Below are 22,329 nucleotides of genomic sequence, written 5' to 3'. Positions count from 1 at the left end.
AAACAGGAAAACCGAATCTGATTCAGCCGATGAGAAACGCTCTATATATAAATTCAAGTGTGCGGTTACGAACTCATTGTTGATTTCACATCTTCGGAATTTCCTCTCGTTCTAAAAGTCCTTACATTCGCGGCGCCAGCTGTATACATTGCCGGGATATTGCACTTCACGTGGCGCCCTCGACAATATTGTTGAAAACAAACGCGCGAGAGAAAAAAAGAAGACTGCACACATTGTTGGCGCCTGCAGTCGAGTGAATACTTTTTTTGACGGTATTACGCGAACAATGGGCAGTATAGTAAGAAAAGTCGCCTGAATTGAATGCATATTCGAATCAGCCTACAATATTTTCCAATGAGAACATTCTCTTTCGTCGGTGTCATTGCTTTTCGAGTTTGAAAGCCGTGGATTTTTGGAATTTTTTCCTGACGTTTCGCTGGCGCCAGTAGCTAGCTTCTTCAGAGGTTTAACCATCATGACTTGCTGTCCGATGACTAAAGTTTAGGCTTTCAGGCCTGACAAGGCATAAATACGTTTTACGAAGCCTGAAAGTTAGCCATCGGACAGCAAGCCATGATGGTTAAACCTCTGAAGAAACTAGCCACTCGCGCCAGCGAAACGTCAGGAAGAAATTACAAAAATCCACGGCTTTCCAACTCGAAAAGCAATGACACTGAAAACCTCAGCCGTGAAAGTCTAAACCATTTTGTCATTCTCTTTCGTCACCAAATGTCACATTATCTGCATGTTCTATTCAGAATTTTTATAACCAGAGCACCATTCTCTTAAATTGGTGGAATGTTTTTATCGGCAATACAGGATGAAGAAAAAAGTTTAGATTTTCCGAAATATGCTGTGATAATTGCGACAAAAAGTATGTTGGTCACACTAAGCGGATTATAATGAATCGTTTCAAGGAACACGTTTCACGAGACCATAGTCTAGTGACGCCCAACATGTCTTGGAGAACAGCGACAGAATCAATGATAAATACTTGAGTTTCGTCCAGTTTGTATCTGTGTATACTATACATATCTTTATGAGTTCAAATTGTAGTTATTTTCTTTCTTCCTTTCTTTGTAAATTTCCCATACATTTTGTTTTATGATGGAGAAGTATACGACGACAAAGCTTTTCACCACAGAACCAATCTCTCCTAACCATACTCCTATTTAAATTGAAATGAAATTAATCTGGCTGGGATTGAGTTTACTAACTGTATGTTAACTAACCGTAATGTTATCCTATACGCTGTTGATGAGGTGATAAGGCAAGTGTCTTGTCCCGAAACTTCGAAGTACACCATTTGGAAGTTCCCTATATATTGATGAAGTAGAAAGCTAGAAAGCTTTTTTCTCGATCAATTTCTCTCATTTACCCTTTGCATTTATTCGTTACCTTTTCTACCCCCTGTATGATAAACTAATAGCGTTCTCCAAACTCAATATTTCTATGTCTATATAAAAAGTACTCGTAGATATTTTCAAACCGGAAGCCCATACCTCATTCCTCGTTAAAGAAGCACCTGTCTCATTCAATCTGTTTAAAAGTCGCATTACACACTTCTTTTCATTCGGGAATTACTTGTTCTTACCAAATTTGTCATCTTCGGTTTGTTTCGTGTGAGCTGTTCCTCATTAAAAGTGTCATGTCGAGTTTAGTTTACATCTAAAATATGACTGTTTTGAGTAGGGATAAACTGAAATAACGAATAATGCTGTTAAAACTACCCAAGGGTCTGGAGGCATACATGTAGAAGGAGGCTTAATTCTAGAAATAGTGTTTAATCCCAAAACGTTTCGAGACCGAACGCAAATTTCGTTAAATTACAGGTGATTCAAATAAATTGAAGTAGATCTTGAGAGGAAAGTCGATTGTAATAAATCGATGAATTTGTAACTCTAAATGGCAGATCTCACTAAAATAAATGTATCGATATGCCCTTCGATATAGTTATTATTTGTAGTAGTATGCATTTTTGAAGAAGAATTATTATAGTTATGTTGTCTCTAGCTACTTTGAAAGATGGAGTTTTTGGTCTGAACAAAATCTCATTGACTTTGCAGACACTCTGCATTGGATGTAAATGTCACTAGTACCGGTTATTATGGCCGTAGCTCTAGATCATTGAAAATACACGACTCAATTTTCCATTCTTTCTCCAAAGATATATAATATTCTGAATGAAAATTTGAAACATTCAATTCACTAAACGTTCCTACACAGTAGAATCAAGCAAATACCAACTGGAATCTAACAAATACTTGCTTCCTGACACCACTCATCATGGCTACTTCAAGCAGAAGTAATTCCTCATCTCTAAAGAAAACAAGTACAGCACAAAATGGCACGTGAAGGGTATCACGAAAGAGATATCTCAGTGAATTCCTCGGCATCTGTTGAATTTTTTTCAAGGACAAAACACAAGCACTGCAGGTAAATCCTTAAGGCGCTCTAAGAGCGGTGCCTGTACGAAAGAAGTGATTCACATTGGATTTGAATCGCTGGAGATTACATCCATTTGGAAAAACATTGTCGGGAAGTTTATTCCACATAAACGCCGTTCTTCAGATCAGAGAGTTCTTAAATAGTGAAGTTCGAGGTGAACTAAGTTGAATCTCAAAACGATGAGCAGCCACAGCCCGTCGCGTATTTCTGATATGTGGAATCAAATGTGCCAAGTCACATGAAAACTTCCAGTGAGAGTGTCTATAAAAGAGAGCCAGATCTCCAACCTTTCTTCGATGTTCCAGACTATCAAGGTTGCAAGTGATGTTCGCGTATCCAATCAGGCGGATGGCTCTTTTATGGATGGAATTCAGCATCAAAAGTTGCTGACGTGTGTACAGTTTTCTAGTTCGGAACAGTGTTTCAAGCTTTTGAGAAGCAGCCTTCGTTATTCCAGCGACACGATTATGCCAAGACATATTGGTGTCCATTTTAACCCCCAACAAACTTATTGGAGCAGAAAGCGGAATTTTCTGACTTGAAATTATTATATCGGAGACATTTATCTTTTTGGAAAAGTCATGCCTGGGTTTTTGTGGCGTTGAATTGAACCTGGTCACTTTCACTTCTGACTCAAAGATACTCGCAAGCTCCAAATCGCAAAACGCAAATGCTGTTTTTCAAATCCACCACAAATTTCAAGTAGATTGTAATACAGAGATTCCTAAACACCCTATTTAGCCATGACTCTATAGCAAATAAAAACAGACATTTTGGAAACATAATAATTTTAACCTACTGATGAAGTATATCACTTATATGAACTAAAATACTCCTGAATCACTACTGGTATGTCTTATAATTTTCTATTGAATGAGATCATCGGAGATCGCCGGTTCTAGACGAAAAAAGTTAAAGATGAAACATCGCCGTCTAAGGTTCCTTTCTCTTTTAACTACGGGATTAATTAGAAGTCGGCTTTCTGGGTTCACAAATACAAACGAAGATGATGGGCGGTCATATAGACGGAGAACTTCTTCACATTTAAATTTACAAAAGAACCAGGGCTACTTTTGTAAGTAGAAAAATGTAATGTCAAGCTCTTATATTTAGATTCATGCAATGAATGATTTTTTTATTTTCAGTTGCATTGATTCTAATTTTGACTAAGCATGGTTGCAGGATAAATTTTGCTTCATTCAGTATTTAACTATAAAAATTCCCTCTGAATTCTCAAGGGATGCAATATGAGGATGTGTTGATATCTATTGTGCTAAGTAAACATGCGAATAGTCTACAGACGCTAATTCATTTGAAAGCCCAAAACCAGAGCCAAAACCATCATGTGGCTAATACATTGAATTCTTAAAATTTTCTCTCTCTGTTTGTTCTCGATTTCTGTGACGGAGTTGATGGAAATACATGATGAAAGTGCATAGGAATATTTATATGCGTGTTTTAAGATACGCCTTGAAGGTAGAAAAGCTGCAGTTTTGTAAATTTCCAAACTAAAGTGTTGGAATACCTCCGTTTGCGTGGAAATCAATTTTCAATACCTGGAAAAGAAAACTAGTGTTCCGATGATTTCGATCTTTTTCTAACATCTGCAGAGCTACACGAGTTGTAAAAAACATCGCTGACCTCATCCGACCGACAGCCATGACAAAACGCTCCGTCTATAAACAAAAAATGTAGCAAGTCGAGATAGCGACTACAATATAATAAAATAGCTTTGTTGTAGCGAGTCCACAAACACGTAAATGTGTATTGTGTACACACGGTAATAAGTAAAATGGCGATGTGTACAAACAAGCGAAAGCGGTTTTCAGTTGAATTTATCTGGCGTGGGACGGAATGCTCTATAAAACCCAAGATTCGTTTCATCTTTATTCTGAGGGGAAGTACACATTGAAATATATTTGATTATATAGGTATTAAGTCGTGTTGAAAGTTTGATGGTTTAAAACGCTTTAGAAAGGTCAAAAACGATATATAGAAATTGTCACGTTTAGTCTGTTTTTCTTGACCAAAAAGAACTTTTTTTTGGAACGGATCGTCACGTGGGATGACAAGTGAATCAATCCTCTTCGACAACAGGAGACGTTCATAGCAGTGGTTGGACACCGTTAAGCCACCCAAGCACTTTCCAAAGGCGAAAACCCACCAAAACACGACCAAGGTCACCGACTCAAAAAAAATGTTTTTTTTTGTTTTGTTACGTAGGTGGCTGTGATTTTAAATCTGAATATTGTTTTCATTTTAAAAGAACTTTTCTGAATGAACTTTTTTTAATATTGTCGAAAATAAGGGTAGTTTACTCTTGATCAAAAGTTCTATCAAATGGATACAAATCAAATGGAAACAAATGGATACAAATGAATAATAAAAAAGTTTCCCATATGGTGCAAACTTTTTGAAATTCACTGAATATATTTTCAGAACTACTAGAATAACGCTTTGACAATAACCTACTTTTGTATATTCATTTACCACCCCTTTATCAATTTATAGAAAAATATCTAATTAGTTGATATTCAAGCTTTTATAATAGTTGATCAGTTGGGGTTAGTAGAAGAAATATTGAAACAACGCAAAATTTTTATTCAACTTAATGTGAACAATTTATTTTAATGGTACGCCAAAGTACTGAAATAAGTAATGCGTACAAAAAGTATAGTGTTTAAAAACATTTTTCAAAACTTGTTGCACAATATTTGATACGCAAATTACTGCTCGTGAACTCGGATTTTCAGCAGCAATAAATGCATACTATTCACTTATGGAGAGTCATCTCCGGTATGGAATTCCATTCTGGGGATCAGGCAGCCAGATTTTGATGCAGAGTATATTCGTTATCCAGAACAGAGCATTGAGAATAATTTTCAAACTAAAGATGCGTTACTAGTGTAGGCCACGTTTCTGCAGAAATAAAATAAATATTAACACTATTTGAAATATACATTCTACAGACTGTCTGCTCACTTCACAAACATGAAGAAAAGTTTGAAAGCCGTACAGAATGGTCTACGCGTAGCGATACAAAATTTACCCTTCCACTGTCCACATCACCTTTGACCAGGCTGTCTCAAATTTATAGAAGTGGACAAATATATAATTATCTGCCAAAACATATTACATCAATTTATGAACATAAAAAATTTTGAAAATCAGTAAAGAACCTTGTTTTGGGAAAGTGGACCGAGAGACATATCCTTTTATTGGCAGGAGTAGGCCAAGACTCGCCGAACACACACTCTGTTATTGACGATAACTCCGGGCACTCGCATAGGACAGTCTCTCATCATCCTGTTCACATATCCTGCATAGAAGTGTGTCCACTAGCCCCATATTATGGAGGTGTTTTCTCAGTTGACAGTGGCCAGTCAGAAATCCTACTGTTATGCGTTGATTTTTCCTGGTCATCGCCAAATATTTCTTGGGCGCTAGCTTCCCAGGGTGATCCTGGCAAGATTGCATCTTTTGATTACATCCCATCTCTTTAGGGATTGAGAATGGGTGTAACATTTGGCTAGTTCCGCTATTGTCGAAGTAATCAGGCCCTATGTGCCACTGGGTCCTATAATTCTTAGTCCAGCCGCTTCCTTGGCTAAAGAGTCGGCAATGCGATTACCTTTACTCCTGTCGTGCCCTCTAACCCATCTCAAGATAATGTTACTATTTACCGAGGCTTTGGCTAAATCTCGGTGGTACTCTAGTACTAGCCCTGAGGTAACACGTCTGTTCAAGGCTAATAGGGCTTGTCTGCTGTCAGTGCAGATTGTTATGTTTTTGCCAGAAATTTCTTTCCTGGTTATTTCTTTTGTAGCGATTGAGATACCAGCCAGTTCAGTTTGGACCACGCTGGTATTTTTTCCGATTCCCCACTTAGTCCTTAGGCTTAGTGACCTGGAGTACACTCCATATCCTGAGCCTTCTTTGGTTTTTGAGCCGTTTGATTAAATGCGTATTGCATTTGTAACTTTGGAAGCGTATTTTGAATACAAATTCTAGTATTTAGGTATACCACGATGTATATTACGATTTATGTCAAGTAATTCCAAAATTGTATTGTTTTATAAATAACATATTTGTATATTTTTTCTTATCTTCAATATTTTTTGATTGGTTTTTTGTCTGTATTTTTTAAATCTTTACTGTATTTTTTTTAATACTATATAGTCTTTAAAAAACCACATTTTATATATTTTTAACATTTTATGTTTTATAAACATGACACCCTTTGTCGACAAGTGTATTACATTTTAGACAATAAAGATCTATCTTTTTTTCCTTAGCCGCCTCCTGTGCTAGTCCCTGGTACCGTCGTTAGACATTGCTTCAGGGATAGCTGGCATATGGCTCGGAGGAGAAACCTTAATAGCGCCGTGCAAAGTTCCTCCCTCGCACGACAGTCCGGCGACTCCAGGGTGGTGTGTGCAAGTCCTGTATACCTGGGCAAAATCCCTCCTCCTTCTTTGGCCCTCAATGAAGTATATTAGTTTTTTCCGTTCTATGCTCTATTTGGTCTTTCTTCCTTTTCTTTGTTCTCGATTATGTGGCGGATAGTTTGGTATACATGTTTTCACCCTTTTTCGTTGATACTGAATTTGTCACCATGTTACTGGCAGTGAAAAGTCTTCCTGTTTTCATTTGAAATGTGTCCCGTGAACTTTGCCACCCATGTCCAGATAGGGATTGGGTCAAGTAGTAGTCTACTTCCCCGTACGGTCTATCAATCCATACATGTATATCAGGAATCAAAGAGTGGGTCCATCTTCCATATCTGCCATTGTTTCAGATGGTCTGCCATCTGTCAATGAGAAGAGTTTTTGAGGTTTGTTCTTCTACTCCATTGTATTTGTCCAGTCGGTCATAAATAAGAAGTTTTACTGGGGGAACGCCAGATATCACCCCAGCCCCTTCTGCGGAAATTGTTCTATAAGCTGAACATATTCTGATCGACATTTTGCGTTGGACACTCTGCAATTATGAGACCAGTTTTAGGTTTTCTGCCGCTGTGAACCACGCTGATGCGCCATAAAGTAATTGCGAGAGAGCCACACTCATTATTAGTTTTCTTTTCGACTCTATAAGTCCTTGCACATTTGGCATAATCCTCGATAGGGCGGCTACGGTCTTTTCTACTTTCTGGCATGCTTTGTTTACAGCGAACGTTAGTTTCGTGTCCAACCAGACCCCCAAATACTTCACTGCTTTCTTTGGAAGCACTTTGATTGATGGCTTGCACATCGAATTGTATAGGCTTTATTTTCCTTCTAGTCATGAGAAGTGCTGCTTCAGTTTTTTCTGGTGCCAGTTTGAGCCTATTAAGGTGGATCCAATTTAATATGCGCTGAATCACAGTATTGGCTGAATTCATCAGTATTTTCTCGTTTTGAGCAGCTACTACCACGGCTATGTCATCGGCAAAAACAATCAGTGTGACGTCTTTTAGCATTTCAAGTCTTAGCAAATCGTCGTACATGACATTCCACAAGGTTGGACCAAGGACGGATCCTTGAGGCACTCCGCTGTTGATCCTTCTCACTTTGGACTCATTTTCAGTCCCTATTATTATTTCTCTATTGGAGAGGTAGGATGCGATGATATTGATCAAGCTCTCGTCTATATTTCTCCTTCTCAAGTCATTTAGAATTATCTGCCAGCTGGCGCTGTTTAACGCGTTCTTGACATCTAAGGTTATGACAACGCACAGTATTCGATGTGCGTGAGTAAATTATTCTTAGAGTTCTCCTTGCAATTGCCAGCACTTCATTAATAGCATCAAGTGTTTGGTGCCCTTCGATAAACCCATGTTGCCTAGGCGAGAGTCCCCCTGGATCTATCTATCTATCTATCTATCTATCTATCTATCTATCTATCTATCTATCTATCTATCTATCTATACTGTTTCCCATCAACTTGTGTGTGCCAGCGTGTCTTGAAAAAATACAATTGAAAATAAAACGCATCGCTAGCCGTTCCTTTGATTACCCGTACATACGAAACCGAATCACAATCAATTAATACGTTGTTTATTTTGCCAGCTTTTATCGGACATTAAACGTAATTTATTTTCTTCCTGGACAATAAATTCCATATTTAATCAATTGACATTCGAACGAGACTGTCTCCAAATTACTTGAGGAGGCGTCAACTGCGGCCCTGAAAACGTTGAATCGAATTATCATCATTACTATAGTAAATGGCATTCCGCATCTTGGAACATTCAAGTGTTATAAATCAGTCAGAAAAGTTGTCTAGAGACCTTGGAGTAACTGAAAAAAGCGTGATATATTGGTTGGAGTTCAGAGTTTAAATCCCGATTTGGTTGGGGCGTTAAACTTGTCTCGCTCACTCCAAATTAGTATGGGTATACCTCAAAAACTCACAGAATTGTGATAAAAGGTGTAGGTAATATGGAATCCTTGAGGAATCATTCGGTACACACATTCAATGATTTACAAATTTCAACATATCAATGAAAACATTTGGCAATCATTTTTCATATTTGTCTGGTAGAGGTCAATATCTACTTGGTTTACAATAACATAAAAACCTCGACTAGGGCACATATGCTTACGGGTTATCACAAGGATCTGTATTGAGACTCATTCTATTACTCTTTTAATCAATGATTCATTCAAAATTCAGTTCACTGCTATACTTCACTTTGGTGAACACCTCTGACAGTAAATATTGATTCAACCTAAAATCTTATGCAACTTAGGACTTCACGATTCTCACATATACCACAGCACACTATAATTGAACAGTGGAAATAATCTACATTGATAGCCAAATAAACATGAAGTGCAACTAAAATTTTGCTAAAATTTAGAGCGACTAACTGAACGAAAGCTTTTTGTGATAACGGCAAAGGGATGTTGGTATTCCAGAAACAGCTGGGAGATGGACCCTTCAGATATTTTAGGAAATAGGTCAATATCACAGAAAAGCTGGTGATTCAGAAATCCCGAAAAGTCTATATTTGATTTTACGTTGCTGCCAGATCACATCTGATGGTTGCAAAAAGTGATGAGAAGAAGCAACTCGTGATCGACATAAATCAAGCGCCTGTGTACCTGCCTTCGTGTCACTAAAAAGAAAATAAATTGGTAAAGCGCTCAAATCGACGAATATATTGTAATTGGGTCAGCATCAGTGGTAAGATCTCATTTGGCTGGTGAAAAAAATTGCGGAAGCTGACGAAGGAGTTGTAGACCGGATGGCAACTCACAGTGATACTAAAATACTAACATCGGCAATTGTAATCCTAGTTGTCAAATAATAGACTACAAAACCTATGACCCGTCCTCGCATTTGAGAGTCAACCAACTCTGAAGCTGCATTATGATTTGCAGAGTTGAAGAAAAGCTATTCACGTAATAAGTTACGAAAAGTTCGCACTAAGCGGAACAAGCATAGCGATATCCCGAAAAGTATACTAAGTCAACTTCTGCTTCCATTTGAACTGGTACTTTACTCCTTCAAATTCTATTTGACTAAATGTCCACAGTTGCAGTTTCACCATTATGTTTATGCAAAATGCCATTCATTCCTTTGTAACCTAGCACCAGAATCCAGATTACTTGGTCTGTCTCCTCAACATGTTCAAAATTTTCACAGTCACAATTCTATGAATGTAATCCTGTCTTGAAGATGAAGAGACTGGTTCTAAGTGTGCAGAGCTTGAATTTTGATCTCGTTGAACTCTTCATTTAACTGGGAATCATTATGCGGTACCACCGTTTCCCTTAAAATGTCACTTGTATCGACCTGTCTAGAGACTACTGTTTCTTTTTTATCACACAATGAAAGAAGATAGAGATTATCTACCAAGGTAAAAAGTTGGATGACATACCACGAAAAAATTTCATTTAGATCGATGGAGTAACTTACTGATGTCACCAACACTAGTTTCATTATAGGTCTTGGCAGACAAAACTTTTTGTTCTAGTTTCACATTTCATAAGTCTACTAGGTTGCTTCGCATTGGTAGCTGCGGTATTATTGGAAAATACCAGAGGTTGCTAATTAGTTCCAATTAGAGCATTCAGTGGAAATAGTTTTTGAAGCGAGGAATAATTGCAACTACTTCAAGTTCTATTGAAAGTTGATAGTTCGCTATACCAAATTTTATTCGCTGTATTTTTTTTCAGCTTGAGGTTTCATGATTTTCCAAATTGATCATGAAACATCTGGCACAGTATTAACAACTGATCTTAGCTGCGAATCTCCAAATGCGAAGTATTTGTAAAATAAAATGTCTGTCTCGAAGTTTATTTAGCTGTGATAACGTTCATAAGTATACTTCTATGTAAGCGATGACATAGTTGCATTGTTATGCTGAGCGTGACATTGAATATCGTCGCACTTACCTACCATTTCAACAATAAACTCATCGAGAAACAAGTTTTATGGAATGCCGTCGTTAGAAAATGGCAATAATTTCCGAAGGAATGACAAAAACAGCAAGAACCATCATGCGAATCAAAATTAACAAACCATAAATCAACTGCGGATAACCAAAAAGTCGCTTACCACTTCGTTCAGCGCTACTTCAACTCAATGAATGCTGCCTATAAATGTATTTACCTGCAACAAAACAAAGAGGAATGAATGGACGATCGTCGGAATGCCTAATGAGCGTTTTCTTAGCAACTACAATTCGTCGCAGAAAATTATATTACATGAAACCACGGCTGTAACTGAATGATCGTCGGAAATTATACGAGAGGTACGTTGACCGGAAAATTGCGACGACTAAACAGGATTTCCTATGCGCAAATAGCAAATCGAAGAAGTCGTAAATATCGAACAATGAGGGAGGGATTTCGTTTCATAAACTTTATTACAACCTTCCTGAGTGTTTCGCAGAGCAACGAACTCCAGTTATTAATATATCGCACGAAGAAAATCAAATCCGGCTCGAACGACCAAATTCGAAATGAAGTCCGTTGATCGGATATAATTTTTCCATCGATGCGCGACACCAATTGCTTTCATTCAAATGGTCAATCTTCTTCGAGCTTGCTGGATTCCTATAAGCAGATGACTGATCGAAACTTCTTTTACAACATTCACATTCATTTCAGAGAGTAATGACTTCCACTTATTGTTATATCGCACGAAGACAATCAAATCCGGCTCGAAGGACCAAATTTGAAATAAACTTCGTTAATCGACTATATTTTTCTTCGGTAATACCTCCCAATACCAACACCACTCTTTGTTAGTAAAGTTTCCTCGCACTTTTTTCTTATCCAAACGATTCTCGTCATTTTTTACTATCCATTCAAAATTGCAACGACTGAATAGAATTGCTATGAGCAAATAAGTAATCGCATAAGTCAAAAATATGGTATTTTGAGGGAGAAGTTTTGTGAGGAAACCCCTTCAACAATAACCTCAAACAAGGAAAATCAAATCTGGCTTGAAGGACCAAATTCGAAATTTCGAATTAAAATGGTCATTCTTGTGACATCAGGGTTGGAGTGTGCGTAGATTAGGGTCAATAAAATTTATTTGACGATAATTTTCATGCCTGACATAATTTTAAAACAGTGAGCGTTTCTGGGTATCAACCCCAGGCATTATTACAACCGCTTGAAGAAAGTCAAGTCCGGCTCGAAGGACCGAATTCCGAATATACACAGTTCGTTAATATCAGCTTCCCCATCGCCGCGCGTCACCAACATCACTCATTAGTGGTTAATCTCGTACGAGCTTTCTCCATACCTAAACGATTCTCTCGTCATTTTTTTTTTCATCCATTCAAATCTCTCGACGACTGCCTGCCGAGCCGCGCATAACGGTAGCTCCAGATACTTGACGTTGCTCTCGAGTATTGTGTCATGAATTTTTCCTCGGGCGATCGTTCGTTCTCGATTCGGTGCCGCGGAACCTAATTAATTAATCGTTCTCTTCAGCCTCTCGTGTCCTTCGCGGATCGCGCTGACATTGAAAGTATCCCTGCGGCGATGCCGGGTCTCGTTTATATTACCGGGAATCCGAGAATTGCGGTACCGGCTCCTATAGCGACCAATTGCATATTATGTTCAGTATACATTTTCTGTTCCGTTTCATTGTCTGACACTAGGTTTTTATTGATTCATTTCAAATTTGGGATGAAATCAACAATAAGCTGATATCCAGAACAAAAATATTGTCTGTCAAGTCGCGTTTAGCCAACCAACTTAGCGTCATCAGATGATTAGAACTGCTAGTAGTCAGTAGTCTCATTATATCTTTATATACTGCTGCAGATCATCCCCTGAAAAAAATAACGCCGGCCGCCGCTGGTAGTCGTAATTCAATTGTGACGTGGCCAACTTGACGTGCGCATTGCGATTGTTCTAGTTAGATGTCGGGTCACTTTGATAGACTTCTAGCGAATTTTCTATTGGCTTCGAGAGACTTTGATTGCCATATATAAACACTGCCCACGCGCATATCAGGGAAGTCTAGTGGACAATGCGTTACGAAGTGATCTAATAAGACGATAGATACCTGAATATTAGTTTGAAGGTTTAGTTAAAGTGTTTGATTGTATGAGGACTGAAATAAAGTCAAGTTTATTTGTACGGTGTAGTTAATTATTAGCAAACCCACGGGAAAAACGTAACAATAATTATGAAATAGACAAAAAAACAAATTGTTCAACTTTGACATTTTTTTCATGGGTATCTACGCCATTGACTGCTTGGTCATTAGTTTTTTATTGTAGACCATAACTTGCCCTATGCCATATTTAATGAAGGCCTGACCCATCACTTGCGCAAGATGCAACTGATTTATATGCACAGGTGTTGACGAAAGTTTACTCTCATTAAGGAAGGTCAAACGGAGCGAAGTGAAAATTTTGCATTCGTTTCTACAAACGAAACGCGATTGGGGAACCGAATCAATCGTCAATGTTGTTGACACGCTGTGCAGTTGCCGGAGAATTTCTCCACGTAATGAGCCCTGAAATTGAGACAAATTGATTGATTCACACCCATACAATTGCATACATTCTTTAGTGAAATGCGAATAAGAATGTTGTGCTCGTACTCAAGGTGTCCCAGAAACAAGAACCGATTATATCCAACTGACAATTCTTTTGTACGAATTGGGTTGCTCGTTATTTTTGAACACTATGTATACATAGTGGTTGGAAAACAACGACTTTGGTACACTGGGTACAAATTAAAAAAAAACTTGGTAATTAATAGAAATGTAAAAAAATTGAAAGTAATGTAGATGACATTCAAATAAGAAATTAAAAATTCAGCAACCGACGTTTTCCTCCATCCACCATGGCACCTCAACATGGCCATATTGGACCCAACCTTTGCCAGAGGAGTTTTCGATGTTTGAAGCAGATAGCAGTCTTCAAACGTCTCTGGATCGCTCTAACCCATCTGATCTGAGTAAAGTAGTATTTTGAAATCATGGAACCCTTTGTTTGGAAATCATCGCTGTCTGAAGAGGTTTCCATACTTTCTAAAATTGTCTATGGAGATTCCTTTAATATAAAGATAACTGTATCAGATGATCCTTCAGAGAATATCTTATGTAGATATAGATTAACCAAAACTCAAAATAATTCTCTGAATATCAATCTATATAACTGCTTGCCGGAAAGAATCAAATCACTATCTTTTGATCAGTTCAAAAAACGCACAAAAAATATATTCTTGAACACTGCTTTTACTCCACAGACGAGTTTCTCGTCACAACAAAGCAACTGAGTCATGCACTCAACACATCCCTTCTCTGAATTGTTCCATTCTGTTCATGCTATTTATTTATGCCTCCTTCATCATAACATTATAAGTAAACGATGTTGTTCTTTTTGGTTTTTCAATGAAAAAGTTGTGGGCTAAGAGTTCTGGAATTTATTGATAATATAGGTACGCAAATTACTATCTGAAATTTATTGAAATATCGTTATTAGTTTTTGAAAATTTATTTCAAGTACCTTTGAATCCTGTCTAGTAATAGGAGTATATAAAAGTATTTGACAATGAGACTAATATATAATTACATCAGAAAAATTTTTCCCTGAACAGTTTGAAATGGTTCAAACATTGGCACAATTTCTATGGTGACACAAACAATAATAATTATGTATAAAAATGAGAAAATTGTTCTTATATCCGTTTTTAGCCCCTCATCAACGGTTTGTGGGTTGCACATACGTTTCACAATGAATAATAATCGGATAATGATAATTAGTTATATTGCAATCGTTTAATTGGCAAATTTCACTCTCATTTGATTTTGATTGACCAACTTTCTGTTCGTTATACGCGATTATTACACGGTGTCGAACCTACTTGGGTAGGCGACAACTGAATATTTTTGGGATATCGTCACAATTTTTGTTTGTTTATGATTGACAAATTCCGTGTAGGAAGAAACATTATGAAATTATAAATCATGAAATTGATTTCATTTCCACACACAGCAAATGCTATATCCCGATTGTTGACATGACATGTTGACTGAAATTATATCAATATATTGAGTGTATTTCTAGGTTATTTTTTGTGTGAAAATTTCAACTGAAAGCTTTAGCTTCTCAAATTGAGAAGAAGCAGCAATATCTTCATTATGATTAATTTTTATTGGCAGATTCTGCATAAAAAAGATTCAATTCACGTGTCGCCTTAAAGTTTTTCAATTGACGTAAACAATATCTTATCCAGGGATGAGAGTAAGGTTATGAAGAAAGCGCATGAGGTTTTCGACTAACCGTTAGGTACTTGATTTCGGGCAAATATTGAAAAGTGTTCACATGGTTGTCTGTGAATCACCTTTTCTTAAGTAATTGTCAGACTATAACAAACCTTTATTTCATATTGACCTTCGAAATATTCCTATGAAGTTAATTGGATTTTTGTTCGAAAAAGGAAGAATATTCTTTATAACTGCCATAAAATGAACTATTCAAGTTTCGTGCCTTTGTTGTAGGACACGTTTGGCCTATTGAATTTGCTATCTCAATGGTAATTGGTTATAAAAATTATTGAATATTGGTGGAGAGAGGAGCAATAAAAGTCCATCTTGTAGTAGGTACAGATGTCTTTATATTCTAGGGTTATAAAGTACTCGTCGGGGATTTCAAAATGATGTTCCTGCTACAAGACCTAACGTGCTATATATTTTTCCGAAATAGCGTCTAGTCGTTATCTTGAAATATTCATGTGTCAATTTTACTATCGATTATAGTATACATGCATCAATTTCATTACCTCGAGTTTAAATTTTTTGAAATTAATCTTTCCAAAATAAAAAGAGAGTGATATCAACAAATGCACTGAAAAATTACCCCACTAGAAAAAATTCGAAACAGCTTCATAAAAAAGATGCATCGTTAAAACAAATATTTGTAATGGTGCAGATGGGTTATAATTTAAAATCTGACCTATTTTTCGAATCAATCTAATATTGAAATCAATTTGTTTGTAATAATCCTTGAACATTCCTTTATTTCGCCATTTTTTCGATAACAACCACAATTCGTTTTACCCATTTCATGAAACGATAAATATTCTTGGCATTACGTATTCAATCTATCAACTGTTTTGTAATATTCCGCTCCGTATTTTGTATTCAGGAAAACAATCGCACGATAACCTATCAGTGAAAGTAACGGTGTAACGGCTAGTTTGTGATGAGAATTTGATATTGGATCAATTAAATTAAAATTCCCACATGCCGATGACGCATAATACGCCGGGTATAATTAGCGTTGATATGCAAAAAACTCATGAGAAACGTCGATAAGCAAAGTTCCCGTTTGGATACCTTTCTTCATTTCATATGAAGTAGTCATGCGGAAGGTATTAACAAGAGCCAATTATTATCAGATGATTATTATTTTTTATGGTTTGCTGGGTAGTACGAATTCCCTAGTTTTGCAATAATGGCATCGTGTGTATTGAAAGTGATTACAAGATTTTTAATTGCCACTTTCAACTTTAAGCCAAGATGAAAATAAAAGCTAGAAACTTATTCACTTTATTCAGGAATTAAAAAATTGTTGGTGTTTTGAGGACTCAACATTATGGTATATTTTGTGTCAGTAAATAATTGACCTTAAACAGAATCATATATTATACTAGCATAATTACTTTTTTGGGTTGAAATAACTGTTTGTTCACAAGCATCTACTCGATTTCTATATTTGTTATCTGAAATCTCAGCGGTTAATGGGATCATCGAGCATGTGTGGGACACATGCTCGATGATCCCATCGAGCATGTGTCCCACACATGCTCGATGGGATTCAGGTCCGGTGATTGTGCTGGCCATGGCAATACATCAACTCCTTCGTTGGTGAGCCAGTCAGTCACTAGACGCGCGACATGTGGACGAGCATTATCGTGCATTATGTGGAAGTTTTCACCAACAGCACCAGCAAATGGACGGACGATAGGTAGAAGAATGGTGTCGAGGTACTGTCGAGCTGTGAGGGAGCGATTTGGAAAAACGAGATCGGTTCTGCCGCCGATCATGATTCCGCCCCATAGCATTACTGTACCACCTCTGTATGTGTGGACTTCCTGGACGTGTCTCAAACGTTCATTATTTCCAGGTCGTCTCCACAGTCTTACTCGACGAGAATCTGGATGAAATCCAAATCTGGATTCGTCTGTAAACAAAACTGTGACCCAATCATTTGCATCCCAGTTTTGATGTTTTTGACACCACTCTAATCTTCTACCGCGATTGCCTCTCGACAAAGGTGGACATCTAAGTGGCCTTCTGTTGTGGAGATCTGCTTCATGTAGTCGATTTCTGACAGTATCACGACCAATGGTTACCTGGTGCGTCTGCTGCAACACGTTAACCAACTCAGGTGCTGTGACTGTCGGTTGTCTTCTTGCGGTTAAGAAAAAAATCGGTCTTGAACTGCAATTGTAGCGCGTCCTCGCCCTGAATGTTGTTCGGCTGGACTGCCAGTTTCAAGGAAACGACGCCACAATCGACTGATAACACTTTGGGAGACCCCCAAACGAAGAGCTACATCATTTTGTCGCATGCCACCTTGAAGAAGCCCCACAGCTCTATTCATCTCAGCCAATGGTAAGTGATGGCGTTCCATGTTAAAGCACAATATTTCCAGTTTAATTGCTGAGCAAGAACTGCATAGAGTGTACAAACTCGACACTTTCAGATTATTCATTTCAGCCGAAAACCTACAGTTTGTAATAAACTTGATAAAAGATTAGTTACCGTTTTCGCAGGCTTTGTTCAACCCATAGAAATCTACAGGCTGGTCGAGTGTACCAATTTAATCGAAATTAAACGACCTCATGCATTTATTTTTATGATATTTAGTATGTTATAAAAATATCCCTAGACTTTTGCGATGTGTGTATTTTCGATTACTCAGAGAGATGTAATGTTACAGTTGTCTTGTAAGTATCGGGGTCAAATAGTGCGGAAACTAGAAATACGTTTTTAGTTAAGTGTGCATTCTCAACACCACATTTTTTTAGGGTTACAGTATACTTTATGTATTTAAAATCAGCTTTCTTCTTCTCTTTTTCCACTTACACACAAAAAAGATAATTTTTTTTGCAAATACGGTTTGAAATCATAATTTAATTGTACATTAGTCTTATATAAGAGATTAGCCGCCAAAAATAAAACAATCGTTAGGCATTGGCGTGCTTTAGATTTTATAAAATGTATTCGGTTGCAAGATTTGAGTGACTAGTTTTTACTCTATTTGATTCAATAGATATTTACAACTGACTCATCGCCTCCCCTTAGTTAACTAGTTTTTGACGATTCGTTCAGTACTTTCAGGAAAAAACAAATAAATCTGATCCAGGGTGATTGTTCAACGGAAGCTCATTACAGGAAAATTTAGGAATTCATGTACCTTTTTATGATCTTCAGGTACAACCGCAAGTAGGCGAATTTATAATTTCAAAACGGAACACCCCGTATATTTGGTAATTTTTTAATCTCATCAATTTCAAGTTTGTGAAGGATGTTCTATAACAATTATGTACCGTTTTTGAGATATCTATATTACTTTTAAAAATGGAAGTAACCAGATATTTTTTTTTATTTTGAATTTTCAGTAGTTATGAAAAATTTATGCCCAGTGAAACGGTTTCTAAGCAAGAGATCATTTGTAAAAATACGGAAAAATTCATGATCAATTATGTAGGTATTTCCAATTAATACAAAATAAGAATATCGTTAACCTTCAAAGAGATAAAGTAACACGACGTTATTTAAGACAATTTTGGCGATATTTTCAACATATGCACAGATCTGAAACTCGTCAACAATATCAACGGACCTATTTTGACAGGAATAATAAGTTCAAAAAACAATGCCAACCGTCACACAAGAATCGGCGACAATTCTTCTAAATAACAAACCCGTCCTCATGTTTAATGCATATCGAATCCCACGATCGATCGATGATGTAAAAACAAATTCACAAGTTAAACACCTTGCGAGTTACGCGTCGAATAATGATTCAATTATTCGTCCGAGACAATCGATGTTTCACTTTCTTGAAACCGAATTACACGCAAGACTGAGTTATTCTACCGGTACGCTAACAGATGCAAGTACATCGCATCAACAGTAATAAATAGATACAGAAGTAAAAAATTATTGATTTTTTGGTCCTTTGGGCCGGATTCAGTGAGGCAAATTACGTTTCAGCCTCTGCTGTATTCAGCAGAGGCCATACTGTGCGATATTTGGAATAACTGTTACGAACACTTGAACAGGTGCAGATTGTTCTTATATCAACTATTGATGTACTAAACGGAATGGACCGATCTCCATTTGAGGCTAAAACAGCCAATTAATGTTCACAATTTGAATCGTAAACAATTAGCTAGTTAATTCCATCGATAAACATTTAGGTTACCTAGAAATAACGTATTTTTCTCAAATTGGAGATAATAAATCAAGTGTTGCATTATCTATATTATGAACTGCAAAAAAGAAAAAAGAAAATAGCACTAGCCCGATCGCTTCTTATGTCATATATTTCGCGGATGTGTAATAGCCCGCGGACGGTACCATCTGCTCTTAGCAGTTTTTTTGGTCCTTTGAGCCGGATCCAGTGAAATTGATTAGTTCAATGATTTCAAAAGTTGATCACTGTATCATAAAGTACATTATTTCTTGTGTTGAAATCAACAGGTTAATCTCATTGGTAAACATATAGATTACCTACAAATAATTTTTCTATAATCATGTAGGATATTGAATTAAGTGTTGCATTACCTAGATTGTAAGCTGGAAAAAAAATTAAAAATCGTAATAGCCCGATCGCCTTTCAGATCATTTCGCCATACATATACCTAGCAGTTTAAAAATGCGCATGTGAAATAGTTCGCAGACACTCCTATTTAGCCTTAGCAGTTTTTTGGTCCTTCGCGTCGGATAACCGTAACGCTGCTAAAGAAGTCTGTCAATTACTAAACTAACGTAGTAATTACGAGTCGAACGGTTAATTTCAGAACAATACCGTTCACAAAAGTTACACAACACATTACCGACGATGTCCACGGGCGTTACTGTTCCATTTTCGAGCGACTCCTATCTGGTCCGTTCTCACGACGCCCAGAACTCAACTTTACGGTTTACATTCGACCCTTATAGCCTACGGGCGGCCAACTATCCGACGAGATTTGTGTGCTGGTAACGGTCGACATGCCTGAGGCGTTAGTCATCTTCATTTCGCATACGTTTCAACGTTTCTTTTTTCGATGGCTTGCATAAATAGCAGACGCGATGATACCCATCGTGAATCACGTTAGTATTCACGGGGTCCAATTTCGTAGATGATTCCTTTTACAACGTATTGGTACAGGTAACAGACTACTACCTGACCGCGGCTCATTATTCAGAAAAGAAGCGCGTGTTTTTTTTGCCAGAAGAGTTTTCACTTTCCGTCCGGTTTGGTTCTTCGAGCCTGATAATATCTGAAAAGATGAGTTGACATCAAATGCAACAGAATTGCTTTCAGTTCAATAACTGTCGCTACCAGTAGCTTGAGGGTACGGCAATGGAAAATCCGATATTTGCTTTGATGCCTAATCTGTTCATGGGGTGATTTGAAATGAAAGCAAGAGAAGAGTTAGATTACTTTCTCCGGATTTGGATTCGTTATGTAGATTATACATTCGCCATTTTCGACACAAAAAGGAGTAAGGTAGAGGTTTTGTGTTTTGTCTCAATAACAGATCCTCGAATATAAAGTTCAGTTCTGAAATTGAAAAGCTACCAATTCAGGATATACTGGTTATAAAAAAGGCCAATAAGGGTGCAGAATTTGATGTGTACAGAAAGAATATTATAACTTTCAAATATATTCCTGACAGCTTCCACCATTGTCCACGACATCGAGAAAAAGTTATCAAGGAAATAGCTGAGCGCAAACAGGTATCTTTAAAACTTAGTCATTCATCAAGGAAATAAAAATTAAGAGAGTGTAATCGTAAATCTTCAACTTTTCAGAAAGATGGTGACCCAAAGTTTATAGTCTTTTCAAATGAACGGATAAACCAATAGATTGGTCTAATTTAAAAAAAAAATTGAACATAAAAATGGTTTCCAAAACTTTTCATACACACAAACTGGAATTTACTAAATAAGTTGTGAGGATTGCAACGAAGAGTATGTTGGTCAAACCATGCGAAACGTTTCGAAGAACATGTTTCATATATTCAGTTTCGTAGATCAGAAAAGTCTAGTGTAGTTCAACTTGAACGACCACAGAGTAAATTAGGAACGCTTAAAATTGTTGGGAGTGGTAGATTACAACAGGTTTATACGAGCCTTTGAAAGTTGATAATTTGAACAATATAGGATGAGATCTATGAATAACGATAAAGGTTCCATTAAAAAACAGCCAGTTGTTCACTCTACCAAAGAAATCAAGCAAATAATAGGTACATAATAGGTGCTCAGTAACTTACTTCAGAATGTTATTTTCAACACCTCGACATGTGTGTTTCAATCACCAAGTGATCATCTTCAAGAGGAAGATTTAATCTTCCTCTTGAAGATGATCACATTACTATACCAAAGATCCAAATATTGTGATGCACTATTTGGATCTTTGGTATAGTAATGTATATTACTGGAATTTAGTCCCAACACCAAGAGATCATCTTACTATACCAAAGATCCAAATAGTGCATCACAATATAAATTCAGAATTGGGATATTATAAACTAACACAATACTAGGAATTCATAATATTGTATAACATCAACAGGTAACTCACGTACCTGAGGTAATGGTATACAACGAGGCATAGCTTAGATGTGAAATTCAGTTTTTACCATCTGATGATGCTTATTTCGTTAGCGAAACGCGCGTCCAGAGACAGTGTAGCAACAACCCACAAACTGAGAATACTTCCTGATCCCATTCTCAAATTTAGACGACCAAGCTACGTCACCAATTGTCTAAAAACACCCAAAGTATGATCCATTCACCCTATTCAGCAATATTGGTCCTTCGAGCCTGATCGGCCGGTTTCCTTTGAAACAGATCCTCGCGGTGCACCTTTGGACGAGTTCCAATAAAGTAAATCGCTATATAATGCTGTTACCTACCGGATAACGAACCGCAGGCCGACAACCCGTCTCAGACCAGCGAATTGAACCATCTCGATCAAGATCTAGCGCGTAGCGTGAAACAATCACGAAGCGCAAGGGACACGCATCGTCCTTCTCAGGAATGTCTTTTATGCCGATACGATACTATTGATACGCTTCATCCGTCAAGTATCATAGCCTCTTTTCCGTGGCTGACGATTCCAAACTGACGACTTTTTTATTATTGCTAGACAAGCTTTATCTAGCAAACTTAGATGTGCAGAATAGATTATTTACG

At 37.2% G+C, this 22,329-nt stretch overlaps 1 protein-coding gene and 1 long non-coding RNA gene across 3 annotated transcripts in view; both read right to left on the bottom strand.

Annotated features, from left to right (window-relative positions):
* LOC111502532 (Death-associated protein kinase related) overlaps positions 1–22,329 on the bottom strand; it is a 361,534-nt gene that overhangs the window by 269,217 nt on the left and 69,988 nt on the right. The gene's annotated exons all lie outside the window — the stretch shown is intronic.
* Positions 4,078–16,545, bottom strand: LOC141482419 (uncharacterized). The gene is made up of 2 exons (XR_012465522.1): positions 10,993–16,545; positions 4,078–5,367 (listed from the first exon to the last, which is right to left on the bottom strand). It is a non-coding gene; the product is annotated as an uncharacterized lncRNA (long non-coding RNA).

Source organism: Leptinotarsa decemlineata, unplaced genomic scaffold, assembly GCF_025532065.1.
Source record: "Leptinotarsa decemlineata unplaced genomic scaffold, Ldec_3_MD MMD2_tig00001064_RagTag_RagTag, whole genome shotgun sequence".
NCBI lineage: Eukaryota > Metazoa > Arthropoda > Insecta > Coleoptera > Chrysomelidae > Leptinotarsa > Leptinotarsa decemlineata.
Note: the sequence above shows the minus strand (reverse complement) of the source record. Positions and strands in the feature narration are given on the sequence as shown.